The sequence below is a fragment of the Denticeps clupeoides genome, chromosome 7, assembly GCF_900700375.1.
Source record: "Denticeps clupeoides chromosome 7, fDenClu1.1, whole genome shotgun sequence".
Taxonomy (NCBI): Eukaryota; Metazoa; Chordata; class Actinopteri; order Clupeiformes; family Denticipitidae; genus Denticeps; species Denticeps clupeoides.
In genome coordinates, this window is record NC_041713.1 from 8,995,347 (window position 1) to 9,007,981 (window position 12,635).

General features: G+C 45.0%; 1 protein-coding gene across 1 annotated transcript in view; it reads left to right on the top strand.

The window, feature by feature from the left end:
- Nucleotides 1–8,588: 8,588 nt before the first annotated feature.
- The window catches only part of jupb (junction plakoglobin b), a 50,648-nt gene continuing 46,601 nt past the window's right edge, over nucleotides 8,589–12,635 (top strand). The window contains exon 1 of the mRNA XM_028985123.1: nucleotides 8,589–8,727. The gene's annotated coding sequence lies outside the window, so the exon portion shown is untranslated. The remainder of the gene's footprint in view (nucleotides 8,728–12,635) is intronic.

A 12,635-nucleotide genomic window follows, 5' to 3' on the forward strand; every position in this document is an offset into this window, starting at 1 on the left:
ATTGTGATGAATATCATGAGCATTCGCCCTGCATAATCATTACAAGTAAATAGACTGAAGTTGTTCTATTATCATAACTCAGTTTAAACACCCACAGAATTGCTCCTTCTGCAGTGGGTTCACACTGCAGAAGGGGGTGATGGTGGTCTAATTATCATTACTAGTGGGATTTAGCTATAGAGCCTGTTTATCTCATTCATCTCCTGTATTAAACACAGCTCAGATCTGCACACAGGAGCAAAGCCCTTTGAATGGCCAGGTACTTCTCCCTCTTATCTGCAGCATTATGAATACATCATCCATGCCCTTGTTGGGTCACAGTTAATAATGGATGCATCCAATGATGCTGAATACCTCAAGAGAGGCTATGTTCCTTGCACTGATCCATGCAAAGAGAAACATGGTAATGAACTGGGTGCATGCAATGTAGAGCCAGACAAGTTGGAAATGGTTCCTTCTTTTGAAACGTCACGTCTTTTGTGCTCATCTCTGTCACCCAAAGCTGGAAACCAATTTTTTGCCATGGTAACACAAAAAAGAAGACTTTCATCTTGGCCAAAAGCAACAGCGGTAATCATAAAAAATATGGTCTGCTTCCATTGTAATCAGAGGCCAATTTAGCCTTTTACATGGCAGGCTGAGTTGCAAGAATTGGTAAGTGAGAGTAAAAGCTGTGTGTACGCCGTGCTCCATCTCAGCATGCAACGGGTGCAGGGTGCATTTAGCTGGGAAAGTCGGCAGGCAGACAACAGAAAGGCAACGGGTCAGTGTAGCCATGGCACTAAATGATTCCATTGTCTGTACAAAACCGCACTAAAATGTGTATTGTTTGGGATTTTGATGAATTGTATAGTGGTTGATTCCATAATATTTTCCTCCTACTCATAAAGTACATAAAATGGTGCAATGTAAGTAATTATGCAAGATTTAGAGTTTTAGTAACAGATCGAAAAAACAAGTTAATTAAAAAAATATATCTTGAGGTGTTGTCACTGTATAACTCATATTTCTTGATAATAGCTTCACATTTACCACTATGCAAAATCATATTTTTGGTATATAGTCATACTGAAAAGTTCTTTATGAGAACAACATGAATAAGTGTGGCGTAATTATTTCATTTAATCAATTATTGTTAGGCAGACAGTCTTAAACTATTATTTATCAATGTCTTAAAATTAGCAGTCATTTATATATTCGGTATATATGGGGCGTTTTTTACTATTCTTAACCTTGAATTTGTTCAGTTGGCTGGGCAGAAATGATCATAAAATGATCATTTTTACTTCTGTCACGGGTCGGCTGGACATGGCATAAAGGAGGACGCATTCGCACGATTTCACACGACAGGGGTTTAATACCGACTTCAAGAGAAAGGGGAACATCTACATGCACAATGACCCGACGGCGAACAGACACGAACAGGATAGCTTTATACAATTATATAAATATACACCAGGTGAACACGATCAGGGAACATTACACAGGACTAACATGAAACTCCGGATCCGGAGTCAACCCCTGCCGGTCCGGATCATGACAGTACTCCCCCCTCAAAGGCACTACCACCTGGGAGTGCCCCACAAAACGGTCCATGAAAGGGGGGAGGAAGTCCATAAGGACGAGTGGCGGTTGTCCTGCACCGGCGTCGTCAGGTCCGGGCCAGAGCACGGCTCGTCCGTGGGGGACCGGCGTCCTGTCCGCCGTCCGCAGGCACCGTCACTCCGGTCAGTCTCCGGTACGCCCCGCTGGAAAGTTTGCCGCCTCCCTCATCTCGGTTAATGCCGGGAGCACCTGAACTGCGCGACCGGTCTCCTCGACCCCACGGTAGCTTTCGTAGGCCATCGAGGTCCGGTCGCACGGATTCGTTGGTACTCCCCCGCCTCCAGAATCGCCAGGGGGAACATGGACCACGTGACAGATCCTCTCGACCCCACGGTAGCTTTCGTAGGCCGCCAAGAGTCTGTCACGCTTGGGGAACTAATAAAAACATGACATGGATCATGGCGGGGAACTGGCGATTACCGGAGGTGCGTCGCTGGAATCCGGACGAGACGGCGGCGTCGGGGGACGTCCATACATGGAACCTTGAACATGGAACTATGGAACAGACGTCCTCCCGACCGACCAGGGCTCCCTGGATCTCAGCGGGGCGTAGATCAGCTGCGTCCACATGGTCGGGTCATTCTGTCACGGGTGGACGCATTCGCACGATTTCACACGACAGGGGTTTACAAACTACACGAGACAGGGGAACACAAACATGCCCAATGACCCGACGGCGAACAGACACGAACAGGATAGTTTTGTACAATTATATAAATATACACCAGGTGAACACGATCAGGGAACATTACACAAGACTAACATGAAACTCCGGTCCGGACTCCGGATCCGGAGTAAACCCCTGCCGGTCCGGATCGTGACAACTTCACATTGCAGCTATGAGTTCTGTGGACTTATTGAATACTTGTAATTGTTACTATAAGAGTTTTTTTTGTTACAATGTGCTCTCCTGTGTAGCAGGCACATCTCTGCATACAGGGAAAAAATGAGCCACAGACATAATCATGGGCTTCTCTGGTCCCTCTGGAGGAAAATGAATTGCAGTGTGGAAATATCAGGTTAATTCTTTTCTGTAAATTAGAAATGTGACAAAGACTCTTTTTCTCCCAACAACCACTAGTCCATGACCAATTTTTTTTTACACATTTCCTTCCATGAAAGGAGGGGACTGAGTGAAATATTAGATACATTACAGAGAAATTAGCCCCAGACGCTTTCATAAAAATTGACTTTGGAGCAGTGCGAGCATAACTGATCCAATTTTCTTCTTATGGATGAGACAACAAAGAAAATCATGTTTTTTAAAAAGATCTTGTGTTTCCGTCGCACTGGAGCCTTGGTGGAAGTGGATTACTTTAAAATTGTTTATTTGTGTGAATACAAAGGCAGACAATCATCCTGAGCCCCTCCTCGGACCATCACTGGGCTTTTTTTCCCTAGCCTGAAATGTGGAAACCCATGAGGTGGAATGATTGCGATCAAAGGACATGGACGATAATAAGGATTATACGTCACCTTAATAAGGAAGCTGTCATTTAAAATGATCTCCTAAGCAGGTTAAACTGCAAAAAAAAACTATAGTGCACTGAAATACACAAATGATCCAGTACATCTGAAAATCTAAACATATCAAAAATGTATTTATTTCCATAGGAACAGTCTGCTTTCCTCTATAGTAAGATATAATAATTTATATAAAAACAGCCGTAAACAACTAAATATTCCATGAAGGACAATAGTGAGAGTAACATAAATGATTTAAAGAATTTACAGATTCACCATGGAGACGAGGCAAGATCGCACAGTCGCCAGACACTTTGATAAATGGATGAAGCAGAAATGACTGAAGTTAAAAAGGAATCGGGTTGCATCTTGGGGCGCGTTGCATAATCCCTATTTAGACGCCATTTCCACACCCACAAATTATGTGGAATGGTAACACACAAAAATCTCAGAGAACCGCCAGCAAACTCAAAGTGTTTAAATCACAGCAATTAAGAGTGAAAGAAAATGCAGTGCACGGCGGGAAAGATACGTGGCCAGAATCTTCCTGAGACAGGATATAAGGAAAGTTGCGTCCTGCTGAGCGTCAGCTGCTGAAGGTCAGCAGGGTTCAGAGGGATTATGGGCACTTTCTGAGATAAAGGTCTAAATGAAAGAAAGCGTGGTTCAAATAATTCTTTGGGCACTTCTAAATGCCGGAGGACATTTCATGTGATGAAGCATTTGAATACTAATCAAAGATTACTGAAGTCACTCAGAAGATATGGCTTGAAGAATTGTTTAAGTTCTTTTGGCTACTATTACTGATCTTGGCAAAAGGCAAAGGGGCAGCAATGATAAAACAGGGATAAAGGTGCAAATTAACAACAGGAGCCATCCTCCAAATCTGTAAATTGGAAGTCAAACAATCACACATTATAGCACCACCACACAGAAGTTGGGTCACATTGCTTCTCCAGTTTGGCCAGTGTTTGTTCGGCACCTTTATGAAACCGAACCCTACAGGTAAGCCGCCCATCATGAACAACCATAAGGCAGGCTGGACCAGTAGAGAGCAGAGGTGTTCCCCAACACCCGTGTACCATGTTTTCACCCCTACAGACAGGATCGTGCGTGGAGACAAGGACTTCCTGTACCTGTCCTCTCAGCCATTTCCAAGGCAAGGTACTTGGTGGGTGTTTAAACGTAGTAGCAGATTGAGAACATTGGCTATCCCACCGACAGAGAAGAATCATATTGCTATAAAAGAGAACAGGGGTCATTAGTATAGAAACATTTCCAAATGGATTCATTTAGACAGTTTGGTGACGTTTTGGACACCGTGCCAGTAGAGATTTCCCAGGAACCAAACTATGAAACTTTTTTTACTTACTTGTGACCAGGGCCATTTCTAGACAGGCATATACGAGGGGGGCAGACAGAAATGTGAAGGGGCACATGGTGACAACTGGGATGCTATGGGGAAGTCACAGCAGGTGTGATGTACTCCTGTTTATGGAGTCCTGATCCACCCCAGCTGACACCAATTAGGCTTAATGGATCAGGACTCCATAAGACCTGTGAAGCAGCACTCAGACCTTGCTGCTACTTTAAGACTTTTCCTTTGTGTTAGTTTTTGTTCCTGGCTTTGTGCCTGGCTTTGTTTTTGGAATGTTTCTTGTCCCTCGTGCCGTTTTTGTTGTTTTCTGTAATAAATTCCTTTTGCCCTTTTGTTTCTGCGCTTCCTTCCCCAGTCACCCGTTAGTCGTGATCGCTACAGCGGCGGAAAACGGGGGAGGTGGGGTGCTCCAGATAACTGGTTTTGTCTTGTAACTAAAGCAAAATATTTCTTATCAGATTTTAAATAAAAACACAACATAACATTTTCCTTAATTGTATGGCCTATATCAACTATATTTAAACACAACAATAAAACTTCTGACTATTGTCAACATCAAATGCTTTGCTCAGTGGCACCTCAGTGGCACCTGGGTGGATCGGGATTCGAAACGGCAACCTTCTGATTACGAGGCCGCTTCCTTAACCACTAGGCCACCACTGCCCCAAAGGCCACCACTGCCCCAAAGGCCCATTTATGTTCACACACTGTATGGTCCGATGAACGGATGTGACCTGACTGCCCACAGTACACAATGAATATGAACATATCTGAAGCAGAACAACCCAGATCAGTAGTGATACTGAACAAAGCAAAAAAAAATCTGCTGTATTCGAAATCACATTAAAAAAGGTTTGCTTGTAACAGCTGATTGAGCCAAGATTCCATGTGCTGCTACTTGAACTTCAGTTCTGTGTTTGAACATGAACAGTGAGGATAAATCTCATGATAGGCGACAGGTTTGATATTCTTACAACCAGCTGATTTTGGGTCATGGCCTGGTCAGGAGGGGTGAAACGGTGATCGTACATGATGTACACCAAGCTGCTGTATCCTGTATGTTCCCTATTCAAAAGATCAACATGCAAAACAATTTCCCGAACAAGAAAAATATTTATTGATTAAAAATACTAAAATATATCTACACTAATGTGTATCATGCCATTTGAATATTGTGATCCAGTTCTTTTTGGAAGTGAGGCACCTGGCACTTTCTGCAGTGTATAGGGGTTTTCACCCTATGGATGCCAGCATCCTGCAGTATCCTGTCAGCGCTTGGCAGAGAGTTGATATTCAGAATATCCAGCACCTCTTCAATCATAAAACTCACATTTTTCACATTTTTTACCTGTAATTCTGTTCAACATCCACAGGAATATCTCGGGATTGCAGCGATTGATTTGAATGATTCATGCCTTTTTGAATTGTCTGAGCCTATAAAATTAGGGGGCATTCACTGAAGTAACATCACAAACACCATTCACCAACCACAATGTGCAAAACATCGTACATGCACAGATGAATGATTGATTGTGGTAATATTTTCACCCTTTTTGGGGTGCTCTTTTCACCCGGCAAGAGTGCAATTTTTGGACTGCGTAAATAGGCATAAGATTTAATTAGAATTGTTTCAATTTTGGACATGGTCCTGCAGAGTTATTTTATTATGTTCATTTATGTGCGAGGCATCGGAATTGTGTTTTCACGTTAAGATGATATGCTATTTGTATAAATTGGTTTGGTACAAATGTTTAGTGGGTATTAATATTGTACGTGCTCTGCTGCCCCCAGGGGCACGGGCCTTAGCTTTGATGAGGTTACATTGAAGATAATTTAGAAAGTTTTGGAAGATGAACTTACTTTTGTTCATGACTTTTACATTTTTTTTCCCCCTTCCACAATCCCCGCCACACTTTAAATCACTTTCTCATTAATTCTAGAAACATGGTGCGCAGCATGGTCAGTGAAGCAGTAAAGATCTAGCAATTACTGCAGCCGCAGCCACTGTGAGAACCGCTCTGCACACACCTGAGTGTGTGCACGCGCACACACACACACACACACACAAACAGGCCTGCCTCCATACACCCAAAGCAATGTGTTAAGATGTAAAATTGTGTGAGATAATTTCTCGCCTACCGAATGCATTATGTGCCAACATGCAGAAATATGCTTCCTCCAGACGATCGCACCATCCTGCTGTTGTGACAGATTTCTCCCAGTCCTGCACATGAACAGCGTGTTCACACTCAGAAGCTTGTGTTGTAATTTCGGCTCAGCCAAAATAATGCTCCAGCAAAAAATATATACACTGTACATTGGGTGGCCACATGTACAGCATGGGGAGCACAGATAAAAAACAGCTTTAATATTCTTGATATTTTGGACAAATCCTAAATAGTACTGAAAACACATGGCCGCAGTGAGCTTTCTTCAGTCCATCTCCATTGTGATGCACCATTACAGTGACAAAGCTGTGGCAATTTGGCATTGAAATATACTGTAATAGTGTGTAATAGCAGCCCTACCTCCCTCTCGCCACTCAAACATGTGGCCAGCCTTGACTGTATTGCTCTCTCCAGCTGTGTCAGCTGAAAAGGAGATATGAAGGCTGAATCTGGAGTACAGCCGGATGGGCCGCACCTCGGCGTTCCTCGCCACAGCTTTCTTCACCGTCTCTAGCACGAAATGGGTGAAATGCTGGTGTCGTTTGTCATGCATAGAAGGCCACTTTGTCTCGGACCGCTGCCATATCATGTCCACCAGGGACATGTCTCACTGTCTTTGGATAGATTTTGGACAGCCAATTAAATTAACACAAGGGAGGCCTATTGATATCATGAACTGAATTATATAAAGCCTTTGTACATTTATTATCAGAGTAGACACTAATCCTCCATAATATTAAGACCACTGACAGGTGTAGTGAATAACACAGATCATCTCATTACAATTTTGACCTTGAAGTCTGCAGAAATGCGCAAAAATGAATTGCACCTTGTTGACAAGGAGCAGAATGAAATGACTCTGGGACTGCTGTGGTCAGGACCTACCAAAAGTGGTCCAAGGGAGGAAAAACTAAGCCAAGGCTCATTCATGCACGTTGTTTTATCCAGTAGAAGAGCTATTGTAGCTCACAATTGAAGCTGGCTGTGATAGAAAGGTGTCAGAACTCACAGTGCATCGCAGTTTGGTGGGCCTCATAGGTGCAGACTGGTGAGGGAACACATACCAACCCATACCCACCGTGGAAAAGCAGGGGCTTTTTTTGTTATGTTAATTTGTGTGCATGGCATCGGAATTGTGTTTTGTGTAAATTTCTTCACGTTAAGATGATATGCTATGTGTATAAATTTGTTTGGTACAAATGTTTAGTGGGTATCAATATTGTACGTGCTCTGCTGCCCCCAGGGGCACGTGCCTTAGCTTTGATGAGGTTACATAGAAGACAATTTAGAAAGTTTTGGAAGATGAACCTAATTTGGTTCATGACTTTTAAAAATTTTCCCCTTACACAATCCCTGCCACACTTTAAATCACTTTACACATGCCGATCCATGCCCACGGTGAAAAAGCAGGGGCTTTCACCATTTTCAAGATGAGTACCTTTACTTACCTGCTTTTAAACATACAGCTTCTGTAACCGTACAAACGTTTATTTTCTTATTTTCAGATTCTTTCATATGAACAGTATCTTATATATATACGAAACAAGCCTGTTTGAAAAAGTGTGACTGTGGATATATCACCATGATATTACTCAGTCTACTTTCTGTTGCTCAGGGATGAGAACTTTAATGGAAGAAATTGTTTCGGTATCCACCGCACAGTCTAGTAATTATTTCACGTTAATAAGTGCATTGCATAATTACAAAGTTACTGCTTTGATTGCTGAATGTGTGATTCTGGCCACACGTCATGAGCTTAACATAGAACACATGCTGCACAAATTGTGAGCATCATATCAGTAAGGTACATTACTACACATGTGAAGAGTGTAAAGCCCCAGAAATGAATAAAGAAGCACTCGCGGAGAGCTGAACGCATATTCGCCATTTCAAACAAGCCTTTGGCCGCAGCTCTCAGCCAATGGCAGCTCGGCGCCCCGCCCCCGTGGGCTGTACCTGACGGTGTGGGCGTGGCCACGGACGAGCTCGCCGCTGTCACCGCACCGTCGCCCGACACATTCCCGACTCGGAGAACGCGGAGAGGGGATTACAGAAGTTCACCGTCGGAAGGGCGACGCGCAAGCGGTCCAGCGGCTGTTCGCCAATTATAAGGTAACCAAGTTGCGCGCGCGCGCGCACGCACGCACGCACGCGCGCGCGGGGCGCGCGAGATTCCGCTGCAGAGCGGCGACACTGCGCCGGTGTCGGTAGCGACGCGTTCGGGTCTGGGCGCGATCCGACTAGCCCCGGCGTATCGCCGGGAGACGCTGGCGGAGAAAATGTCCCCCGGTGACCGGGTCGCCGCGTGCAAGCGCGACAAACTGGAAGACGCGTCGCTACAGAGATCGCTCAACACTTTTTTAAGACGTAGTTTACGCACGCCGTGTGCAGGGGACGACGTCTTTTGTTGTTGGCATGGGTGACTGGGAGCGGGCAGCATGGGGAGGGGGGGACATAAGCGTGGCGAATGCGGTAGCGCCGGGTCCTAGCCGCGGTCCTTGCATCGGCCTCGGCGCAGTTACCGGCGAATTAAAGTTGCCGAACTTCCGAGCACCGTGGACCCAGAGTGTGCGACCCCGCGGGACCGTCGCACCGTGTCCGTGAGCGAAGCGGCTCAGACGGGCCAAGTCGAAGACCGAGGCGAAACGCCGCTCCCACGTAACGCGGTCCACGCAAGGGAAACTACAAAGCGCTGAAATATGCGAAATATGTTAAATGACATATTCCATAACATCCCGGCCGACACACGGGCGCACCAAAAAGTTGCAAAAAAAATAAAAAAACGAACAATTAAACTGCAGAACTGCAGAAAGTACAGACTTTCTCTACTGTTAATTGGAGAAGCCACGCCCATTTGTTTTCACTAACAAGTCGTGCGCATGTTAGTGTCCCCCCCCCCCCCCCCCCCCCCCCGCCTGTGTAATATTACCAAATAATTAACTAACGAACGTGTCCCGCCCCGTACTTCGGATTGGGCGACAGTCGCCGCCGCGACGCCTGGACGTTAAACGTCGCGTTGCGCGTCACCGTCAGGAGAGTTGGAGCCGCGGCGACGCGCCCGCGCCCTCCCGGGTTCAGGGGTTTAAATGAAAAAATAAATAAATAAATAAATAAACAAATTTTTATAAAATTTATATATATATATACTTATTAATTATTGTTTGCTATTTATTTATTCACGTTCTCGGGCTCGCAGCGGTTTCGGGGAGGTGTCACTGTTGCCATGGATCCACGCGCAGTGTAGCGACCCCAGCTGAATTCTGACGTCAGCGTCCAAAGCACAAGCAGATGTTATCCGGGGGGAAATTTCCCAGCAACCTGTTCTCGTCCAGTACAACATCAAATATTTCTTATGGTTCCATCAGAGTTGCATTTTGAAAGTGTAACTCCAACTGACAGGTCACACGAAGTGTCACTTAACTGGATGTTTCATTGCATAAAAAATGACTTTGTTACGACCGTGTAATTAGCCAGAGGCCCGGTATATCTCGGTGCTGTAAAGGTCACGGGGAGAACTATTTCAAGGGGTTAATGGAGTGGAATGGATGTCTGCGAGCTGGACTCCCTGAGAGGCAGTCGGTGCTTTTTCTTTATTTCCAGCAGTGACGGCGTATGGTTGTTATCAGAAGTTTAATATTCCATTTTACCCTCTCTAGGATTTCATGGCCTGTTTTTGATGGAGGATTTCGCTCGGTGCGCTTTATGTCTGCTTCGTATTCATATCTCCTTTTTAATCTCAATTTAAGTTCAGTGTCATACAAAATTAACGATCTGTCATATTTATAAGCAGCTGGTCATGCAGTGAAGGTTTTGTGGCGAAATGGAGCTTGACAGATGGATAAAAAGAAAGATGTTTTATTGTCTTAGACTTCAAGGATGGACATATAAGCATAGCAGCTCGGAGACAAATTTTAACATTCCATTCAAAACTGTAATCTGCGGTAAAACTCTTACTGGGAGTGTGATGGATTAGAAAGGATTCCTCATAACAGGCTAATCTGACTAATAGCTATAGAAATCTTATTCATCTTTGTTTTACTGTAAAATACCGAATAAAAAGCTGCCAAATCTGGCAACACCGAGCGCAGGGTCAGATCTCCTGATCTCCGTCCTCATCTGTTTACCCCCGGTTTCTGTCCTCATGATAAAACTGCAGACATCACAAGTGTGGTCCCAGGGTTATCGTCACCCTGGGACCACATCTGTTACCAAAACCAAATTGGCAGATAGATAGATGCGCAACGTCTTGTGTGACGCTTGGGAAACATACCGTGATTTTCCTCTCTCCACCTCGCCAGACAGATGGCCATGTGCGTTCGGAGACGACTGCTAGTTAACAGTGCTGGACAGCCAGAGACTTCTGAAGTGGAGGGGAGACAGTTAGACGTCCCGGGGGATCTGGTCCAGGCCGAGTTTCACAGCACAGTCACATTGTGGCTCTGCGCAAGGGCTGCAACAAACGATTTTTTTTTTTAGCAAAACATTGCAAACGTGATTTGGACAGATTTCAAGGTACATTTAGTTGGGTGGTAGTAGCCTAGTGGGTAACACACTCGCCTATGAACCAGAAGAACCGGGTTCGAATCCCACTTACTACCATTGTGTCCCTGAGCAAGACACTTAACCCTAAATTGCTCCAGGGGGACTGTCCCTGTAACTACTGATTGTAAGTCGCTCTGGATAAGGGCGTCTGATAAATGCCGTAAATGTAAATGTAAATGGATATCAATTTCATGGTTTTTAAAGGCTTGCGTTTTAGTTCATGATTCTTTTTTAATGGTAGTTACCTTGACACCACCTGAAAGCAGGACCCTGGTAGCAGATGGCAGCTTCCTGGTCACCCGCATCCAGCCACACTGTGCAACGCCCATCTTAGCGGCGTGACAATTGCGTGCCACCTGCTTCTGCGGGCAACGCGCACCTCGTGCCGCCAGGCCCCCCCCTCAAAGCCTTGGGGACGTCTGTGGCGTCCTCCTGCTGTCCACAGGCTGGCTCATCTGTTGCTGCAGTCATCCTCTTGCAATAGCGGATGAAATCATATGGATGGACAGATGCCTGGCCAATTGTTAGAACTGACCTGGTCGACCTTGAATGTGCCGCGTCATTCATTCCGTTACTGAGCGTTGGTGCTTGTCATTCACTGGTATGTGTTGTGGGATCCTGTGACATCATGTTTCAATTGAACCCCTAAGGCATTTGCCTCATGGGGAGGCGTGTGTGGAATATGTACAAGTTAGCATGTTACAAAGGCTTAGTAAATGGTTCTTTCAAGGGGTGTCCCTGACAGCACTAGTTCTTACATAATAAGAAAATCTGACGTTTTTCTCAGATTTAACTTGGTTCAATTTATTCTAAATGCCTCGTTTGAAAGATTTCGAATAATCATTTGCCGCAGTTGTAATTCTTCCACACACTCTGATTGGCCTGTGGGGTTCTGTTCCAGGATTGCATGTTGGCAGCAGACCCTGAAGCCTATATGGTATATGGCTTTAGAGAACGTTTTCCCTGTACACTTTGCTTTACTCCAGTGGAGTGGCGTTTCTAGTGTAGTTATTTAATATACTTGTCGTAAAACAGGTCTGTTCTTTTTAATTAAACGTCCTTTCCAATGAAACCTTAGAGTTTAAAATGTGTATTTGTATTGCTGTTTATTCTTTTAGGAAAATGCATTGCTCTGTGCAGTTGAGTTTACACCCACTCACCCATGCCTGAAGAACAATGATAATGTTCTGTCATCTCTGAAAGGTGCTGCCTCGTCCGTCCTGTCGTTTGTACGTAACTCCGTGGTCCAGTGATCATCCTGAGGATTCTCAGCCAGATCTGTACAGCGTGCTGCGGTATGGCTTAGCCGTCACCATTATAGGACGCACGCAGCTTGATGTTCAGCAGTTCCTGAGCTGTGAACAAAGCAGTGTCTGGTCCTTTAACGGCGTTCTGATGGGAAGCAGATGGGGATGCTCCACCATGGCTAATCTCATTCCCTCTTCCTGCTGGAAGCAAGCCCCCACCTCCTCTTCTTT